Raw genomic sequence first — 20645 nt, 5'->3', positions numbered from 1 at the left:
AGGGTTTGGGCATTTACTGAGACAATTATTAATTGTAGCAGTAAATCACAAAGTTGATTCTTTTGATGGCTTTAGAATCCAACCATGCGACATAACTCAAACAACGCGCACACACAGGTACTAATACACGAGGATACATTTATTAATACATAAAATATGCATGTAAACCTAACAGATCTTATCGAGAGCGTTATCAGAATACAAAAGATATATATTCAGTCAGTTACGAAGTGTTACACATATCAAGAGGACATACGTTCAGTATATATTTCATTAAGACCGTTTCGTTAATGAACTTGGTTATAACTTCTACATTAGATACTCAAACAAGTACATAACTCTTAGGAATTAAATTGATATCAACTGGTTGGGATAACAATTGAATTCTCGAGCTGTAATGCATTGAAGTTGAATACTCATCCAATCTTTGGGGATTCAGATCTTCCTGCGGGCACAAAGAAACAGTTGCAGGCTGTTGCTGTCCAATCCGCGCTCTCTGGCTCCGTGCCAGGCTGTGCTGTGCGGCTTGCGACGGTGCGCTGCTGATGCTCACTGACCGGCTAGTTAGTGTTGGCTTTAACTAGCAAAGTTTGTGCACAGGAGAAAAGATGACTGTGGGTCCGAGCAAGTCAGGAAGAGGACCGGTTCGTTTCTGATGAAGAGCTAGTTCTGAATAGTGATTCAGCTGTCCACAGTTCCGACCTGTTCACGAGGCCTGCTGCTGGTGCTAACCTCGGGTGGATCCTCTGGTTATTCTCTGGCAACCTCCGCTCTAGACTCTTAGAACAAAGGAAAGTTCTGGCACTCGGACACACTGGCCGTTCCGTGGTTGTCCGGGCTGAGTCTCAGGATGGTCAGGAGGCGCGCTGCGAGAATGTCCTGCCCTTGGGAGCCTTCTGCTCCTGGGCCGTCCTGCCCTGGAATTCTCCTTTGAATTCCCTTTAGAATTGTCCACAGAATCCTCTGAATCCTCCCTTCTGAATCTTACTGAATCTCACAGGCTCTCTGTGTTGCCTGTTTTTACCTGGAGGAACTTCAGCTCATTGATTGGCTGAAAGTTCCATGGGCATCAGAGTCCCACGTGGGTTACTCGGCCCTACCAGTCCCTGATTGATTGATCAAGGTGAGATATGAGTCACTTAGTCCTGACACTTAGTAATGCAGTCCAGATGTCCAACTGGCACTCCCTAGACAGATAGGCGCCAATGGATGACCATTGATCATGATAGCCAGGCTAAGCTAAGTGCATCCCCCTTTGGGAGCTGTCCTAGGACCTTAAATCACCCTGCATGAATAGTCTCTCTGTGGCTGCACCAGAGAGATGAACAGAGAAATGGGGCCTCATTTGGGAAGGCTCAGAACACTTAATTCTGCCTTATTAATAAGCCTCGCCGCTACACACATATATTAATATAATAAATGATTGCTTATGCTTTATAAACAAATCTAATTAAAATAAAAGCTTAAGTTTTGTATTTATCTTGTACCATAGAACATGATTTTCTTTGTATTTCAATCCCACAAAGTGTCCAAATGACGCACTACATGATATAAGGAAGATTATCACATGCATATCGGTATTATCTTTCTTTTAAAAATGCATTCCTTTCATTACCTTTTACTTTTTAAAATGAACTCAAATTGTGTATAATGTAATAATTTAAGTAGAATAGATTCTAATAATATAATGATCCAGTGTGTGGCACTACTTCACTGCTTCACTGCTCTATGCCGTCTGGAAATAAATTCTCAGACTGCTTACTGCCCTGGGCATGTACCAATGAATTACAGGAGCACATCTATTTCTCACTGCGTTGAAGCAGGAGACACACAGTCTCTGCAAACACATCCTAAATACAGTGTTCCAGCACCTTTGACCTCATCCAGAACGTATCATTTCTTGAAAGGGATTGCTGTCCGAATGCACATCTGAATCCCAAACAGAATCTCTAGTAAAATACGATCATTTGTGAAACAGGCAAATGACTGTCTCAGGGGCCCATTCCTCATTGTCAGACATATGTATGCAATGCTTTCACCGTGCATTGAGCAATAGGGATTAAAAACACAGCAGGTAAGGTTAGATGTCATGTTCTATGATCATTTCTTTCAGCATTAGGGACTAAATATACTAAACGTATGATACTAAAATGTTATTTTCACATATATTAATGTAATAAATGATTGCTTATGCTTTATAAATAAATCTAATTAAAATAAAAGCTTAAGTTTTGTATTTATCTTGTCCCATAGAACATGATTTTCTTTGTATTTCAAGCCCACAAAGTGTCCTTTGATCTCTATTCTGTGGTAATCCACGATGATCCCGTTCTTCAGGTGATTCATCATGTCCTCCCTCGCCTGTTGAGAGGCCACCTGATCTCTTCTGCCGTGGCGTGCTTCATACACGCCCTCTTGAAGTGAGCAGGAAGCTGATCAAAAGTATTCAGGCACATCTTGCACACCAGGGGAATCCTCGCGGGTTTCCTTTGAAAATAAATAATACCATCTGTGTATAGAAACAAGCTAAGACTGATTTCTTAAATTATCCTTAAAATTCTCTCTCATAGTTTGAGCATAATGATTTTATTGCATTTATATAAGAATTGCTCATTGCTCCAAAATAAATAATGGTCTCAGTCACAGACTTTCCAATAGAAGCCATTGTGGAGTTCAGCAACTGCAGGTCCTAGAAGTGGGGAAGGAATTTTAAAAGAGAAATTGAATTACAATACAGAAGGAATGGCTGAGGGTTCACTGAAATGTATAAATATACAAATTCCAAAGACTGAGTCCATATAGAAACAACTACTTTTCATTTTCAGTATAAGAAAAAAAAAACATTATCTTCCAAAGCATCATAAAATTGTCCCTTCTTCCAGACCCTACTTCTCTCTTGTAGTAGTACAGCAGACCTTTCCAGGTGAGCAGATCACAGAGTCCGAAATGAGCTTCCTCCATCAAGCAAAGTACCTGAACATGACTCTGTCTTCATAAAAGCGCCCCTGTAATAAAGAAATTAAATCCAAAATCAAGAGGGCAGTTGCCTACTGAAATACAAGAAGTCATCAATTTTAACCTAGCAACAAATTAAAGGCTGCATCTATACAAGTGCGATTCTAGAAATGCTCACCAGATTACGTTTTAAGAAGGAACTGCGCCTCAGGTTCCGCCGAGATCTTAACTCGGATGGCAGGATTCAGAGTCCGGAGTGTGGACTGATGGCGAACGGAGGGTCCACATACTGTGGATCCCTCAGTGATCTTCCGCGTATTCAAACCGCCAGCGTGTGACTCCCCTGTCCCTATGATCTCATTGCTCTGCTCTCTCCTCTGTGCAGATGCCCTCAACGTGAGATTTACTCTGGAGCGAGGATAGATGTTACCTTTTTATCACTGAACAGGATGTGTGATGTGGCGACTAGGTTCAATTTTGTATCCTCTTTAAAAGATTAAGGACTGGGGTGAGCGTGATTTACCACCCTTTCAGCTAAGAACCCGACTTGCGCACCGTTTAAGCTGCATAGACTCGGTCGTTTAACTCTTCTCCGTTAGCAGGGTTAAGGTTAAAGAAAAAAAAATAGCTGACTTCTTTTTTTTTTGCCAGCCGCTAGCGCTGATTAGCAAGGTTTGTATTTCATGTTTTGCAAGTTGCATCCATTTTAAGAAAAACAAGTCGCGTTAAAGACAGGAAATGAATACTTGCATTTAATTAAGTCTAGCCGTAGGCGGTTGTCTGTAAGGACCAGTTCTGTTTGAGAAGACACAACAAAGAAGGCACCACTGGGATTTGGACCCAGGATCTCCTGTTTACTAGACAAGCGCTTTAACCAACTAAGCCACGGTGCCCCAGGAGTGCTGTCCTTTTGCAGCCACTTGGACACACCACTCAGACACATCTGCATTCGGTGTGTGCTCCGCCTGCTTGCTGAGCAAGTTGCCACCTTTACATACAATAGCAACATCGACACCAAGAGAAAGGATGACAAATGGCTTTTATCTGGAACTTTTCATGTCCAAGGAGCTCAATGTGCTTTCTGTGTACAACAGGGCCACTGAACTCCACACTGGCCACTGAACCACAGCAGTGGCTTGCTGGCTTGACATCTCCCAAGGAAAATGTTGAAATCACATGTGGAACAGGAAAATGACCCTCGAGTACGTGGGGAAAAAAAGAAAAAGATCATCTGGAGCGCGCCAACCCATGTCCGGACAGCCCAGTTTCGTCGACAAGGTGGCTGAGTGGTTAAGGTGATGGACTGCTAATCCATTGTGCTCTGCAGGCATGGGTTCGAATCCCATTCTCATCGCTCTCCATGTCTGACATGTGTGCCTGTTTGACGTCGGCCCTCCTGTTGTTTGCTCCGGTGCTAGAGCCGTACATTTTCTAGCAGTGGCTGAACATGGTATAGTAGGCCAACGTCGGTATCGAGCAGTGACAGTAACAGTACTTACTGCACCCTATAAGAAATCGTTTGTCCCTGTTCAAAAGAGATTGTGCGATGTCCTGCGGCGTTCGTAAAGCAAACCTTTGACAGTTTGAAAAGAGGAATTTATTCTGCTTCCTGTGCGTGCAGTAGTTACAAAGTTGAACGTCTTTACACGATCTGCTGCAGTTTTCAGTGGGCGGGCTTTGTCAGATGGCTTGAAAAAACGCACTGTGTTTCGGCTCGGGAAACATCATGAGCAGTGTCCTGCATGTTTTCTGTGTATTGCTGTCTTTTAACGCATACAGAATTCATTCGAAATCATTGATTTCTCCAATTAACAAGGGTCCCTTTTTGAACCTGCGAGAAGCATTCTTTCAATGTAACAGATTTACTCCGGGGAAAGCCAGCATGACATTGAGAGTAGCTCAAGCTTTCAGCACCCGTATCGGACTGCGTGTATGCAGACACCGCTCAGAATCCCCTGTAAGATTCTCCCTCAATTCCGTTTTTCAGTGCTTTAGCTCTTTCAAAAGGCTTCGCTTTGCTAGTCACAATCCAAGGCTCATGACAGCATTTGAAAACACTCGACACTGCGTTGGCCGGGAATCGAATCCGGGTCAACTGCTTGGAAGGCAGCTATGCTCACCACTATACCACCAACGCACACCCACAGGAAGCCTACAGGACACCACCAGAGAATGCTTTTTTTAATTTTTTTTTTATTAAACATAGAATTTACAAATACAAATACAACAAGAGGATCAGAGTCATGTACAAGAGAAAAAAAACGCAGCAGAAAAAAGCATTTAACTACCAGAGGTAATTAAGTAATTATGTGATCAAATTGTATATTTTACACGTATCATATTTTCCTTGCTTTAATATTTCTCAATTATTTATAAACTTTAGTTTCAACATGCATGCGTTTCCTGTAAAAAATAAAACTCAGCACACAGTTTTTCTTTTAACAACATTTCGAGTACCTCTGGCATTCATGAAAAAGACATACACAAAAGCAAATAACTAACTCTAAGACTGTCTAAACTATTGAGTTTTTCAAAGAACCAGAACTATAACAGTCCTTAACACTTAACTACACCATTCCAAACTAACACTAAAGAAACACTAGTATATACTGGTATAACAAATATAACCAAACATAATCATTAACTGAGCAGTCACTGGGAGCAAATCTCCTTCCCGTCCACAAAGGCCCTCACTCCCACAAAGTAGGCTCTCCTCCCCTCTCTTCTGGCAGCTTCAACCTGGGGCCACAGCTGGTTCCTGGTACTCCTGTCCGCGGCAGACAGGTCCTCTGCAAACCTCAGTTTGTTCCCATTCAAATACTCATTCCCCCTCGCCGCTCGCCACAGCATGTCCCTCGCCGTCCTCTTGGTGAACTGTATTATAATCGATCTGGGGCGCACTTGCCCAGACATGTTCGCTCTCCCGAGCCTGTGAACAAAGTCAATGGCCGATATTACGTCCTCCTGGTCCGGCAGGGTCCTTTTACAGATACCCTTCACTGTTGCAACAAGGTCCTTATCACGTTCCTCTTTAACTCCAAATAATTTTAAATTCCATCATCGATGGTATCTATCTACATCGTTCACTTTCAATTCAAGTTCTTTAATATGCTTTTCTTGTTTGGTATTTACTTGTTTAAGAACTTTTACTTCACTCTTTAAGTCTTCAACCTCTTTAAACACACAGTCCGTGGACTTTTTAAGACTTTCGATTGCGACTGTATTAGATCAAATCATTTCCTTCAGCTCACCCATGCTCTGTGCCATCATGTTGAAGATGTTGGTCTGGAGCTCCTCCAGCGTCAGGTCGCCCCTTCCTCTCTTGGCTGCCGGGGTTTTGACAGGTGTGCTGGGCAGGGACTCCGGCTCTTCCTCTGGCAGCTGAGTCTCACTTGGGCTGCGAGCGCTCGCGTACGAGCGCATCTCCAGCACTCTTTCCACGTCCCCTCCAGCTGCTTCACTTTTCCCTTTAGTTGCCATCAATTTTCTTGTAGTGCTATACATATACGATTGAGGTTTCTTAGACTTCTCCTTCGAAGAACCAGCACTCTCTTTTCTTTTCCCAGTGTTACTCATATCGAAATTCTTAAACCTAAAAAAAATCGTTTTTTTTCTTTCAATTATAACTGAAGTTTAAACAAGTAGTGTTAAGTCCTTATTTTTCTGTAGTCGAAAAAAGCAAAAATTAACATTCAGGTCATGAAAAACTCAAAAAAAATCCTCAACCACTTAACTTTACCTCCCACCTGAGCGCCATCTTGAACGCCCCTACCACCAGAGAATGCTCACGATTTCGGAAGCTGTCTCCGGGACGTGCTGATTCCACACATCCTGAATAAATCATGATATTGTTAGTTGCTGTAGCTAGACGTTCAAATGAGTTTCATGGCCAGATGGACTGTTTCCTCCAGCGGTATAGTATTGCAGTGAGACAGCACAATGCCTGCAAGACTATGTCACGCTAAACGCCACAGATTGTGTTTGTCCGTTCGTGTCAGTCATCCTGCAGCCACGGGAAGTGGGACACAAACATGCTGCAATGCTTTCAAGACGTTAGGATTTGTTTGTGCAACATCCGAGAAGAGTACTTGTGGCTTGAATGTGAACTGTACGTGCCCGCCCCCTTTCCTCTGTAGTGCATGAGTTCCTCCCGGCATGCCCTTCGTCATTGTTCTGTCATCTTGTATTTAAAGGGTTGTATTTCTGCTGCTGAAAAGAATCAACGGGTTTCTTTGTTCCCAACGGAGCCCTTGTCTGTCATGAAATTCTTCAAAACCTCAAGCTAGAAGAAGACGACAAATATGAAGCGTTACAGCAACGACATGCCATGAGACGATTGATAACGATTTCCATAGGATCCCCGCGGTTGCCTGGCAACCGTCAGCTTTGCGCAGTGGCAGTATCGTAGCCTGTGAGGTTTAGCCGAGGCGGGATTATTGCTAGTTGAAAACTTTTCCCAATACCCCGCTTCCGCCGGTTTGCAATACAATCGGCGAAAGCAATTTTTGACAGTCTCGTTAGAGACTGAGCAAGGTGTTTAAAGACAGATTTGGTCATGGTGACATCATGGTAGAAAGAAGCGAGCTTGTTCCCAGTGGGCATTGATTCGTCGAATATACGTATATTTACGGCGAAATTACGGCTATACGTATATATACGTCGCCTCGAAGTATAATCAACGTCGAATTGCAACCGTAAAATTGACGACATTAACAAACGCATATATAACGTCGAAAACACATCTAACACAGTGCCTGAGGCTTTTTACTGTATGTATCGTGTGTGCCGCAACTAGGAGTATACGGCACTCTGCACAGTGTTCGAAGTAAATTATTTTCGCAGCAATTAATTTACACGTGTATAATAAATATAGTAAATATAATAAATTAATTACTGCGAAAATAATTTACTTCGTACACTGTGCAGAGTGCCGTATACTCCTAGTTGCGGCACACATGATACATACAGTAAAAAGCCTCAGGCACTGTATTAGATGTGTTTTCGACGTTATATATGCGTTTATTCATGTCGTCGATTTTACGGTTGCAATTCGACGTTGATTATACGTCGAGGCGACGTATATATACGTATAGCCGTAATTTCGCCGTAAATATACGTATATTCGACGAATCAATGCCCACAGCTTGGCATACAAGGGTTTTGCTGAGGGGGTCTTGCCACCTGCCTGAAAAAAAACCGTAAAATGTTTGAGTGCCTATAGAGTTTCTATTTTTATTTTCTTGACAAAAGTCCCCCATCAGTGCGCGGTGCCCGAGGAAAAATCTGTCGGGGGGCGTCTGAAATTCTGAGGGGGGAGTGATATTTCGGTTGAAACGGAGCTGTACGGTGCAGCTACCCAAATGAAATCTCGCAGCTATGCCATTGATTAGTGCTTCATGATAGAAGATAACGACTAGCAATCTGGTATTTGCGATGAAGTTCAGTTTCACATTTTTCGTCACTCTCAAGGTTTGTATTGCCTGGAGCGAAAAGTACCATAAGCGTTCATTTTTGCAGCTACATGGACGTTCTGAATCGTTAAGAAAAAAATGTTGTAAAACCAAGAGAAAGCACAGACTGCTATAACTAGTCCTAGTTATATAACGATTTTAAGTATAATGATAAACTACTGCAAGGAATCGGTCCACCTGAGCAAACAGGATCGTAATGTTAAAACTCAATAATATGTGCAGTTCCTGGACGGATAGCCCTCCTGCCCATCAAACAGACTGAGTGACTGTTCGTGTCATTTAGTGTTGTCTGACCATTGACAAAGTACAACTATTTTTTTAGGGTGCAAATTAAGTTAGGTAAAACTTTTTGCCCAAAACTGAAGCGGCGACATTCCCCCCTCCCCCCGTGATGCCAGGCCTGTCCCCATCCTATTCCATAATGTCATTATATATAATACCATACAACAGTGACCGATCCTTACTTATTGCATGCGTTAAAATTGCACATCAGCTCATAGCAGGGGGCACATAGCAGCGATGTATTATCAATGTTAAATTTCAACCATAATATCGACAACATTAATAAACGCATACGTTGAGAAAATATCGAACCCAGCATATTTTCCGGTTATATACCACAATGCATTGCTAGTATTCGTTGGTCACCATTTTGGACACGTTTTTCAAACGTAGAAGTATATCCGCAAATATCTCAGCAATCCTCTTTTGACGAGTAAGTATGAACAATAATAATACTATCTGAATACATACAGATCTTTCTTAATATTATTTTGATTAAAATAGTATGTGAAAAAGCAAAAAAACGGCACATAAAATAGTGTGAATGGGGAAGATGACACAAAATCGTTTTGCCGTTTCTCTTATTCTTATTCTATGTTGTACTTTCAAACTTTGGGTACTCTTTAATTAGGACAGACTTTATTGCTCAACTGCTATGATGCAAGCCAAATTTTATACATTTATTTCAGCTTTGAGCTTAGTAAACCGTTCATTTTTTAGATTATACTAAAGAAGATATTAATCATCATTTATTTGGGAAGTAATATTATATAATTTTCTCCTAGCTGCGGTGCTGAAGTCCCACCCTACATCAACAGAAAAAGAAATAAAGGAGCACGCAATGTGTTACTTGAAGAATGCATATGCAAGGCAGGGGGCCAGGAGATCTGGACTCTGAAAATAATAGGTTTTTGGTTCTGTTAGGACAATTAGACAGGGTTTGCAAATAGTGGACAAAAATCGTCTTAACTTCCATTGTAATATTTTTTTTTCTTGGAAATATAGAAGTTGTACATTTTAAAATGTATATTTGAATCAAAATGTGGTTTTGAGTTAGTGTGTTAATGTAATTAGTTTTGTGTTTGTCATTACTATACTGTATATTGCCATGTTACCAGAATTTGTAGCTGAAGTTTAAGACTAGTTGTGTTTTTATGATTATTGCCCATATGTTGATTGTTGATTGATTGTATACAATGTATAATTTGAAATACATATGTTTCAGGTGTGAATGTGTATTTTCAGAATACATTTCTAAACCTAATCATTGGCTTGTTTTACTTGTTTCTACACCTATAAAATCTATCTTTGATGTATAATAGACCTCTACCCATATACGTATAATAGACCTCTAATGTTATCCGTATAATAGACCTCTAACCATATACGTATAATAGACCTCTAAAGTTATACGTATAATAGACCTCTAAAGTTATCCGGAACTCCAACCATATATGTATAATAGTCCTCTAAATTTATCCGTATAATAGAACTCCAACCATTTATGTATAATGAACGTCTAAATATAGACGTATAATTGACGTTTAACTTTAGACGTATATTAGAATTTCATTCTAGACGAATTGTAGACCACATTTAGACGTCTAAGATATGCGTTTAATAGACGTATATTATACGTCTTTTGCCCAATGGGTTACGTCTCAACAGAAACGCTCTTTAGCTCTTTCAGCGTTATGCAGAGAACATCGTCTGTCGAGATCACTTTTGAGTCAGCGCGAAACGCCGTGTGCTGTCAGTTTGATTTCATATTGCTCGTAGCGGCGCCCGGCTTTTGTCTGTCAAACGTTAGGTTGCGCTTCTTCATGCTGCATCGTCGGCATGAGTGGAGCTTTATAAACGTCTGTACTTACTGCGCCCCATAAGAAATCGTTTGTCCCCGTTCAAAAGAGATTGTGCGATGTCCTGCAGCAAACCTTTGACAGTTTGAAAAGAGGAATTTATTCTGCTTCCTGTGCGTGCAGTAGTTACAAAGTTGAACGCCTTTACACGATCTGCTGCAGTTTTCAGTGGGCGGGCTTTGTCAAATGGCTTGGAAAAACGCACTGTGTTTCGGCTCGGGAAACATCATGAGCAGTGTCCTGCATGTTTTCTGTGTATAGCTGTCTTTTAACGCATACAGAATTCATTCGAAATCATTGATTTCTCCAATTAACAAGGGTCCCTTAAAGGATGAGTCAAAGTAACGTCTAATCGGATTAGTTTCCTTAGAGCTGGTTCAGAGTTTGCTCAAGAGTTTACCTTTCACAGATGCGCAAAGAAGAATGTTGGGGGTGCACGCTTCAAGGCGCCTTACAGCTGTAGGGAGTGATTCGAGGCGATTCATGGCGTGTGCTCGTTCCCTTATACCGTACGCCCCGGGGTGCAGTGCTATGACGATTGCTGTAGTCGTGGCCGAGTGGTTAAGGTGATGAACTAGAAATCCAGTGGGGTCTCTCCGCGCCTGTTCGAATCCTGCCGACTACATTGTCCGCCTCCAGTTGGTGTGTTCCGGCGCAAGCAAAGAAGCGCGCCTCTTTGCTGTTTCTGGTGGTTTTAAAACACCCAATCGCTTGTACCCGCTGCCTTAGAAATAAATTCTTCAGCGTCCGTGAATGGCATTTTGCAGCTGGAAGCAGATGTCGACGCGTTTTGCACAGAGCACCAAAAAAGCGTCTTTTTTGACAGCCCAGGCACTAAGCATTGGTGGTTCAGTGGTAGAATTTTCGCCTGCCATGCGGGAGGCTCGGGTTCGATTCCCGGCCAATGCAGTGGCTTTTGAAGCGACCGGCTCCATCACTTGCATCCCCTTGCAACTTGCAACTGAAAACCCACTGAAGCTAAGCAGGTGTGAGCCAGGTCAGTACCCGGATGAGGATGAGCTACAGGGAAAAACAACGCTTTCAGCTGGAAGCGGTGTTAATGGTGCCGGCGGGGGGGGCGCTCACCCTGAGGTCTGTGCGGTTCCCAATTCCCCAGTATAGTGACGGAGATGCTGTGTTGTAAGAGGGCGCTGTCTTTTGGATGAGATGTAAAACCGAGATCACAGCGCTCTGTGGTCATTAAAAATGACCACCAAAACCTTTGACAAAAGCTCTTGGTAATTGATGGTCTTCAAAAATGCTTCTCCTTTAGGTACATTTTAAATCAGCTGAAAAATGCCGTGAAATGGGGGGGCACTTCACGCCAGTGTAGGATTTGGATTACAAGAACCATGAAACTGCACGAGAAAGGCCGTACACTGAATTACACGGCTTTCTATTCAAAGGAGGACAAAAGAAATTCCCTGAGTTTGATTTTTTGCAGCACAGAGAGAAGCATTGTTGTGAGGCCGGTTAGCTCAGTTGGTTAGAGCGTGGTGCTAATAACGCCAAGGTCACAGGTTCGAGTCCCATACGGGCCAGGTCCTTTTCTCCTCTCTTACCAAAGCTGTTAGGTTCCTTTCCGTGGTGAGAGGGGTTGTCATGCAACGCTGCCACATAGTGCCGACAGACAAGAGTGTTGCGGGAGAAGAGAAAAGTGTTTGAAGATTTAAGAGTGTCTTAGGTGGAGCCAAAATCAAGTGTCACAAATGCAAGTGGTTGGATTTCCAATGTTTAATATGGTAAAAATAAGCGGAAGTTATTTGCCGGTCCGGCACAGTCTGCCATGCTTTTGTCAGATACTGTAAAGTGGTGTCGAACTGGGTGTCGAACTGGAGCCTCACCATTTGCATATGTGAGGCTCCAGTTATACATCGAGTGTCACATTAAATGACAAAAATGAAGAGAGTTAAAGCAGCTGGAGAGGTTTTCTTATAACTTTTGAGCTGACACAGTTTTGGAAAATGTTTCCTTCACGCTGCACTGTACAACATAGGCAGCCAAGAGTCTCCAAAACAAAACAGAATTGACAGATAGGAGAAAATTCCCACCCGTCCTGAAGTTCCCAAAATCCAGCACTGAGCGTAAACAAAGTGTCTAACTAGTGTGGGAATGCTAACCCTAACCCTAGCTGGAGTTTGAGCAATCCAGCACTGAGCGTAAAAAGATGAGTCAAAGTAACGTCTAATCGGATTAGTTTCCTTAGAGCTGGTTCAGAGTTTGCTCAAGAGTTTACCTTTCACAGATGCGCAAAGAAGAATGTTGGGGGTGCACGCTTCAAGGCGCCTTACAGCTGTAGGGAGTGATTCGAGACGATTCGTGGCGTGTGCTCGTTCCCATATACCTTACGCCCCGGGGTGCAGTGCTATGATGACGTACAATAACGCTTGGGCACATAACGGCGTTATATGCGAGTGCGGGACGTGAGGGTTTTCGTTTGTTCGTTTTGTTTTGCTCTGCTCTGCTTTGCTTTGTTTTGCTTTCCATCACGTTGGTAAGAGCGTAAATAAAAAGGCGATTCCTGCGTCTACCACTAATGTAAGAGCTATTTCAAGTGCGACGTGGTGCGGCTTTTCAAATGCTTGTGGGCATTTCTCTGTTGTTGATTCTTTTTTTGTGTGTAACAAAGTGGCATTTTCATGTCCGGACGGGGAGACTTTATCATTCTGACATGAAGCCACCCTTAAGTCCTCTGAGGCGTGTCTGTCTGCAAGGCTTGTATTTTGGAAATGTTTTTTTGAAACAGAGAACGACTTTGAAATAGGCTTCCGGATTGGGCACACCCGTACGGATTGGGCACGCCCGCAAGCCGAGAGCCACAGGCGATGAGCCCGGAGCTGAACGGGCCCCACTGGCTCGTTTGTAAGGCCAGGTGCATTGCCAACCACGACCGTCAGGGCAGAGGCTTTGAAGGCGGCCTGGGCTCCTGCAGCTGTGCAGCCACGCACTTTGGTTTCTCTTCATTTCGTACAAATCTTTCGCTTTTTACTAAAGATTTCCGTGGAGAGGAGCATGAATGAGCTCCATGCAATTTTTGTGCTTCCCTGCCTTCGGGTGGGGCGCAGCTGGGCTGGTCAAAGAGAGAAAACAACAACGCTCACAATCGCTCTTGTTATGGCGATTGTGGCCGTCTGCTCTGCGAGTCCTCGGTCTCCGCCCGTCTGATTGGCGCTCTCTTCTTTGGGGGGCGGGAAGTGTCCGGCCGCAGGGGATCTTCAGACCTCGCTTTGCATAGCGGCTTCCCAGAGTGCGTCGTTTCCGGCACAGTGTGGCCGGGTGTTTTCCGAGTTATCGCACGGATTGGGCAGGCCCGCAAGCCAAGAGCCGCAGGCGATGAGCCCGGAGCTGAACGGGCCCCACGGTGGAAAGAACGCATGGGTTCTAATCCCATTCTCGTTGCTCTCCATGTCTGACACGTGTGCCCGTTCGACGTTGGCCTTCCTGTCGTTTGCTCCGGTACTAGAGCCGTACATTTTCTAGCAGTGGCTGAACATGGTATAGTAGGTTAACGTCGGTATCGAGCAGTAACAGTAACAGTATTTACGTGCCGCTGCTGCCAAGTGGCTCTGGGTTGAGACTGCGTTTTCACTTACTTGCAACGCAAAAGGAGAAAGCGATTTTTGACAGTCTCTCGAGAGACTGCGCTAGGTGTTTAGGGATAGACTTTGTCAGTTCCCCCTGGGATGATGGCCTCTCAAATAGTTTGTGATTCCTATAGACGTTTATACAGTAGAAGCCTGCTTCGTGGCTTAAATCCAAGCTAAGGAAACGAGTTAGAGGTCTGATGCAGAACTGCAAATTCAATGAACAGGAACACTACAGTACATTGAACTGTATGTGTGAGGAAAGCTGCCCCCTTCTGTCCCTTGTCGACCGAACAGAGGACTGTAAAAGATACCGCCAAGAAACTTTAGGATGCCGGTTGGAATCCAGCTCCAAAGAAGCCCCTTTGGGTGTTATGTCATCAAAAAGTAAGGAACCCCCGCCACACACAGCTTCAAGTAGCGAGTCAGGCGCCGGGGCTTTCGCTTACGGCCACACCACCCTGAACACGCCCGATCTTGTCTGATCTCGGAAGCTAAGCAGCGTTGGGCCTGGTTAGTACTTGGATGGGAGACTGCCTGGGAATACCAGGTTCTGTAAGCTTTTGCTCTCCCGGCCAGCAGGGGTCGCCGTTGGTGCCGTAGGCTTTGGGAGGAAAACCTGCAGGATGGAAAGGTGATCTATAGCCTCATCTCTAGAGATGTTTTGTAGCTGTGGCATGTGTGTGACCCATATTCAAAAAAAAAAACCCGTCTGTAAAACGAATATCGAAGCTGCTTCTAAATCTGCAAATGAAGATGAGTCGATAAACCACTCGTTTTTCGTATAACTAGACATATATTCATTTGTTACCGATTTCATTCATTGAGCACGGATACAATAGAGGTACAGCCATTCACTGTTTGACATGTCTGCACTGGTACAGAACCGAGCAATCAGAAAACGGGTGAAACTGTCTTTAGACTCAGCATACAGTACCGAGACCCCCCATGACCAAATAAAGGCTAACCTCGATAATCAGCCTAAAGAACGCAGACTACAGCAAAAGGACTGACTTTGAAAAGGGAATGAACGTCCGGAAGGACTAGTGGAACTAGCTTGAGATGCTTCTCCGGACCCCTAACTAAAAGCCAGCGAGAACCAGCAGCGGCGTCCACTCCTGTCGAACCGGGATCCTTCCGCAGCCACGCAGCTCGTGGTGTCCTAACCCTCCCGTATCTGATTTTGGACCAAGCACATCAGGGGAGAGCGCGAACGCAGTCCCCCACTACCAGAAATTATGCAGTCGAGATTCCCACATTTGGGGAATTCGCAGGGGTCAGCACAGCCGGAGTGCAATGGCCAAGCCTCGCCCTGGGTGAACCTCCTTCTTGATCAAAGTATCTCCCCTGCCAGGTAAGTATGAGTTAAACAGGCCCCTGCAAGCGGCCCGCACCCACAGCACAAATCGCGCAGCCTAGGCCACCTCCTCGCCCCGCACGCCACCGCCTCCTGCTGGGCCCACTCCTTCACACACTCACACGCCACACTAACACTCAAAAGTGTGGGCAAAACGAGAAAACGAGCGCGCCGTTTTCTACACATCTGCAGTCGCCGTTGCGCATTCGCAGCATGTTCGCAGGATGCAATTCGGCCTCATTTGCATAACTCCAGACCGGCAGATCGCCACGCAAGCTCGCGACGTGCGCCTGCCACACACCGAACAAACCTTTTCAGCAATTTCCAAAAAACGGGCCTGCTCGCCTGCCCACAAGGCTCCGTCTCTTACCTGCTCTCCAGAGCCTGCTGCCTTCTGTGCTTTTCTCTCGGCACCGCTGCAGCGCACACAACTCCTGCAGCGGGAGGGGGGGAGAAAGTTCCCGCGCTCCGCCGCAGGGAAGGCTCGCTCCGTACGCACACGTCCTTTCGATGCCAGTCCAACAAGTGCTCCGCATTAGCTGCGTCGGGGCTCCGGCGTGTCGCACCTCACCTCACCTCGCCCTGCCCCCTCCTTGAATGTCTGCCGCTAGGCATGCCCCGCTCTCCTCCGCCTTATCTTATCGCGTGTGAGCACCGACAATGGCCACAATGCCGGGGAATGGCACCTGTAAAGTGTTAATTGGGGCACAGGAACAGCCCGTCTCGTCTCGGGGGGGCCGGCTTCAGAGACAATACAGCAAACACAGCGGGGCGGGGGAAGAAGACGACACCACACATGCGGGTACATTCAGCTCCGGCGGGAACGAGACATTTGTCGGTCTTTTCAAGTGCCGAGAGCCGAGCAATCCTTCACTTGTATCGTTTCTCCCCGGTGACTAGATCTGGCCCTGCGACTCTCGACTGGGCTCACCCCCGGGGCAGCCCAGCAGGTGTGAGCCTGGCCGGCACCCGGATGGGAGATTACACCCCGGAAAAGCTCCGGTTGCTGCTCCTCCTGCAAGAGGTGTGACTGGGACCAGTAGGGAGCGCTCACCCTGCGGGCTGTGTGGCTCTCTTACGCCCCAGCCTCCTGATGGCGACACTCTGCTGCACAAACAGGCGCCGTCCTTCGGGGGAGGCGTCAAACCGAGGTCCCGACCCTCCTTGGCCATTAGGAAACCCCAGGGCGTCTCTCAAAAAGAGACGCCGGGGGTGTCCCTCTGGTCTTAGTGCTCCCCTTTACCCATCAGTCGGGGTCTCCTCCTAATCCCCGTCTCACCTGTAACAATCAATGACGAGGCCCCCCTGTCCGTGAGATTTAGTACTCGCGCAAGAGACTGGGGGCAGAGCGCGAACGCGGTCCCCCGCCCCCCACAAAGTGCGCGCTCCGGGTTCCCTCTCGGGGCCCTGCAACACAGCGGAAGGGCAGCGAGAAGGAGCCTCTTGATCTGATGCCGCAAGGCCACAAGAGGGCGGAGGCGCCGCGCGCCCGGCCGACGTGTTGGACCGGTGCGCTTTACGTGCTGAAATAAACACGCGAAAGCCCCGAAATGTTTCCAGAGTGCTGTGCACTGGAGGTTTTTGTCTGGTGAAGACTTGCCTGGTGCTCCTCCAGTGCGGGACGAGTCAACACAAGGGAGCGCATTCGCCAACATCCAGGCACGCAATGGGATTTGGAAAGCAGCTCCTTTCCAAAGAGTTGCACACGAACGATCCTTCAGTCCCGCTCGGGGGGCACGGAACCCCCGCCACACACAGCTTCAAGTAGCGAGTCAGGCGCCTGGGCTTTCGCTTACGGCCACACCACCCTGAACACGCCCGATCTCGTCTGATCTCGGAAGCTAAGCAGCGTCGGGCCTGGTTAGTACTTGGATGGGAGACTGCCTGGGAATACCAGGTGCTGTAAGCTTTTGCTCTCCCGGCCAGCAGGGGTCGCCGTTGGTGCCGTAGGCTTTGGGAGGAAAACCTGCAGGATGGAAAGGTGATCTATAGCCTCATCTCTAGAGATGTTTTGTTGCTGTGGCATGTGTGTGACCCATATTCAAAAAAAAAAACCCGTCTGTAAAACGAATATCGAAGCTGCCTCTAAATCTGCAAATGAAGATGAGTCGATAAACCACTCGTTTTTCGTATAACTAGACATATATTCATTTGTTACCGATTTCATTCATTGAGCATGGATACAGTAGAGGTACAGCCATTCACTGTTTGACATGTCTGCACTGGTACAGAACCGAGCAATCAGAAAACGGGTGAAACTGTCTTTAGACTCAGCATACAGTACCGAGGCCCCCCATGACCAAATAAAGGCTAACCTCGATAATCAGCCTAAAGAACGCAGACTACAGCAAAACGACTGACTTTGAAAAGGGAATGAACGTCCGGAAGGAGTAGTGGAACTAGCTTGAGATGCTTCTCCGGACCCCTAACTAAAAGCCAGCGAGAACCAGCAGCGGCGTCCACTCCTGTCGAACCGGGATCCTTCCGCAGCCACGCAGCTCGTGGTGTCCTAACCCTCCCGTATCTGATTTTGGACCAAGCACATCAAGGGACAGCACGAACGCAGTCCCCCACTACCAGAAATTATGCAGTCAAGATTCCCACATTTGGGGAATTCGCAGGGGTCAGCACAGCCGGAGTGCAATGGCCGAGCCTCGCCCTGGGTGAACCTCCTTCTTGATCAAGGTATCTCCCCTGCCAGGTAAGTATGAGTTAAACAGGCCCCTGCAAGCGGCCCGCACCCACAGCACAAATCGCGCAGCCTAGGCCACCTCCTCGCCCCGCACGCCACCGCCTCCTGCTGGGCCCACTCTTTCACACACTCACACGCCACACTAACACTCAAAAGTGTGGGCAAAACGAGAAAACGAGCGCGCCGTTTCCTACACATCTGCAGTCGCCGTTGCGCATTCGCAGCATGTCCCGGGATGCAATTCGGCCTCATTTGCATAACTCCAGACCGGCAGATCGCCACGCAAGCTCGCGACGTGCGCCTGCCACACACCGAACAAACCTTTTCAGCAATTTCCAAAAAACGGGCCTGCTCGCCTGCCCACAAGGCTCCATCTCTTACCTGCTCTCCAGAGCCTGCTGCCTTCTGTGCTTTTCTCTCGGCACCGCTGCAGTGCACACAACTCCTGCAGCGGGAGGGGGGGAGAAAGTTCCCACGCTCCGCCGCAGGGAAGGCTCGCTCCGTGCGCACACGTCCTTTCGATGCCAGTCCAACAAGTGCTCCGCATTAGCTGCGTCGGGGCTCCGGCGTGTCGCACCTCACCTCACCTCGCCCTACCCCCTCCTTGAATGTCTGCGCTGGGCATGCCCCGCTCTCCTCCGCCTTATCTTATCGCGTGTGAGCACCGACAATGGCCACAATGCCGGGGAATGGCACCTGTAAAGTGTTAATTGGGGCACAGGAACAGCCCGTCTCGTCTCGGGGGGGCCGGCTTCAGAGACAATACAGCAAACACAGCGGGGCGGGGGAAGAAGACGACACCACACATGCGGGTACATTCAGCTCCGGCGGGAACGAGACATTTGTCGGTCTTTTCAAGTGCCGAGAGCCGAGCAATCCTTCACTTGTATCGTTTCTCCCCGGTGACTAGATCTGGCCCTGCGACTCTCGACTGGGCTCACCCCCGGGGCAGCCCAGCAGGTGTGAGCCTGCCCGGCACCCGGATAGGAGATTCCACCCCGGAAAAGCTCCGGTTGCTGCTGCTCCTGCAAGAGGTGTGACTGGGACCAGTAGGGAGCGCTCACCCTGCGGGCTGTGTGGCTCTCTTACGCCCCAGCCTCCTGATGGCGACACTGCTGCACAAACAGGCGCCGTCCTTCGGGGGAGGCGTCAAACCGAGGTCCCGACCCTCCTTGGCCATTAGGAAACCCCAGGGCGTCTCTCAAAAAGAGACGCCGGGGGTGTCCCTCTGGTGTTAGTGCTCCCCTTTACCCATCAGTCGGGGTCTCCTCCTAATCCCCGTCTCACCTGTAACAATCAATGACGAGGCCCCCCTGTCCGTGAGATTTAGTACTCGCGCAAGAGACCGGGGGCAGAGCGCGAACGCGGTCCCCCGCCCCCCACAAAGTGCGCGCTCCGGGTCCTGCAACACAGCGGAAGGGCAGCGAGAAGGAGCCTCTTGCTCTGACGCCGCAAGGCCACAAGAGGGCGGAGGCGCCGCGCACGCGGCCGACGTGTTGGACCGGTGCGCTTTACGTGCTGAAATAAACACGCGAAAGCCCCGAAATGTTTCCAGAGTGCTGTGCACTGGAGGTTTTTGTCTGGTGAAGACTTGCCTGGTGCTCCTCCGTGCAGATTGTTTGTCCTCCTCCAGTGCGGGACGAGCCAACACAAGGGAGCGCATTCGCCAACATCCAGGCACGCAATGCGATTTGGAAAGCAGCTCCTTTCCAAAGAGTTGCACACGAACGATCCTTCAGTCCCGCTCGGGGGGCACGGAACCCCCGCCACACACAGCTTCAAGTAGCGAGTCAGTCGCCGGGGCTTTCTCTTACGGCCACACCACCCTGAACACGCCCGATCTCGTCTGATCTTGGAAGCTAAGCAGCGTCGGGCCTGGTTAGTACTTGGATGGGAGACTGCCTGGGAATACCAGGTGCTGTAAGCTTTTGCTCTCCCGGCCAGCAGGGGTCGCCGTTGGTGCCGTAGGCTTTGGGAGGAAAACCTGCAGGATGGAAAGGTGATCTATAGCCTCATCTCTAGAGACGTTTTGTTGCTGTGGCATGTGTGTGACCCATATTCAAAAAAAAAAACCCGTCTGTAAAACGAATATCGAAGCTGCCTCTAAATCTGCAAATGAAGATGAGTCGATAAACCACTCGTTTTTCGTATAACTAGACATATATTCATTTGTTACCGATTTCATTCATTGAGCACGGATACAATAGAGGTACAGCCATTCACTGTTTGACATGTCTGCACTGGTACAGAACCGAGCAATCAGAAAACGGGTGAAACTGTCTTTAGACTCAGCATACAGTACCGAGGCCCCCCATGACCAAATAAAGGCTAACCTCGATAATCAGCCTAAAGAACGCAGACTACAGCAAAACGACTGACTTTGAAAAGGGAATGAACGTCCGGAAGGAGTAGTGGAACTAGCTTGAGATGCTTCTCCGGACCCCT

At 47.3% G+C, this 20645-nt stretch overlaps 10 non-coding genes across 10 annotated transcripts; 6 read left to right on the top strand and 4 right to left on the bottom strand.

The window, feature by feature from the left end:
* Positions 1 to 3774: 3774 nt before the first annotated feature.
* On the bottom strand, positions 3775 to 3848 carry trnat-agu (transfer RNA threonine (anticodon AGU)). The gene has a single exon. It is a non-coding gene; the product is annotated as a tRNA-Thr (tRNA).
* Positions 3849 to 5020: 1172 nt separating this feature from the next.
* trnag-ucc (transfer RNA glycine (anticodon UCC)) lies at positions 5021 to 5092 on the bottom strand. The gene has a single exon. It is a non-coding gene; the product is annotated as a tRNA-Gly (tRNA).
* Positions 5093 to 7337: 2245 nt separating this feature from the next.
* On the top strand, positions 7338 to 7479 carry LOC138228232 (U4 spliceosomal RNA). Its single transcript, XR_011185318.1, has one exon. It is a non-coding gene; the product is annotated as a U4 spliceosomal RNA (small nuclear RNA).
* A 3926-nt stretch (positions 7480 to 11405) lies between these two features.
* trnag-gcc (transfer RNA glycine (anticodon GCC)) lies at positions 11406 to 11476 on the top strand. Its single transcript has one exon. It is a non-coding gene; the product is annotated as a tRNA-Gly (tRNA).
* A 2035-nt stretch (positions 11477 to 13511) lies between these two features.
* LOC138228404 (U5 spliceosomal RNA) lies at positions 13512 to 13628 on the top strand. Its single transcript, XR_011185484.1, has one exon. It is a non-coding gene; the product is annotated as a U5 spliceosomal RNA (small nuclear RNA).
* Positions 13629 to 14594: 966 nt separating this feature from the next.
* Positions 14595 to 14713, top strand: LOC138228442 (5S ribosomal RNA). The gene has a single exon (XR_011185519.1). It is a non-coding gene; the product is annotated as a 5S ribosomal RNA (ribosomal RNA).
* Positions 14714 to 15349: 636 nt separating this feature from the next.
* On the bottom strand, positions 15350 to 15513 carry LOC138228107 (U1 spliceosomal RNA). Its single transcript, XR_011185203.1, has one exon. It is a non-coding gene; the product is annotated as a U1 spliceosomal RNA (small nuclear RNA).
* Positions 15514 to 17298: 1785 nt separating this feature from the next.
* On the top strand, positions 17299 to 17417 carry LOC138228101 (5S ribosomal RNA). Its single transcript, XR_011185197.1, has one exon. It is a non-coding gene; the product is annotated as a 5S ribosomal RNA (ribosomal RNA).
* A 636-nt stretch (positions 17418 to 18053) lies between these two features.
* On the bottom strand, positions 18054 to 18217 carry LOC138228117 (U1 spliceosomal RNA). Its single transcript, XR_011185213.1, has one exon. It is a non-coding gene; the product is annotated as a U1 spliceosomal RNA (small nuclear RNA).
* A 1791-nt stretch (positions 18218 to 20008) lies between these two features.
* Positions 20009 to 20127, top strand: LOC138228438 (5S ribosomal RNA). The gene has a single exon (XR_011185515.1). It is a non-coding gene; the product is annotated as a 5S ribosomal RNA (ribosomal RNA).
* The last annotated feature ends 518 nt before the right edge of the window (positions 20128 to 20645 follow it).

The sequence above is a fragment of the Lepisosteus oculatus genome, unplaced genomic scaffold (genome assembly GCF_040954835.1).
Source record: "Lepisosteus oculatus isolate fLepOcu1 unplaced genomic scaffold, fLepOcu1.hap2 HAP2_SCAFFOLD_40, whole genome shotgun sequence".
Classification (NCBI taxonomy): domain Eukaryota; kingdom Metazoa; phylum Chordata; class Actinopteri; order Semionotiformes; family Lepisosteidae; genus Lepisosteus; species Lepisosteus oculatus.
This window is presented reverse-complemented; position numbering and strand designations above follow the sequence as displayed.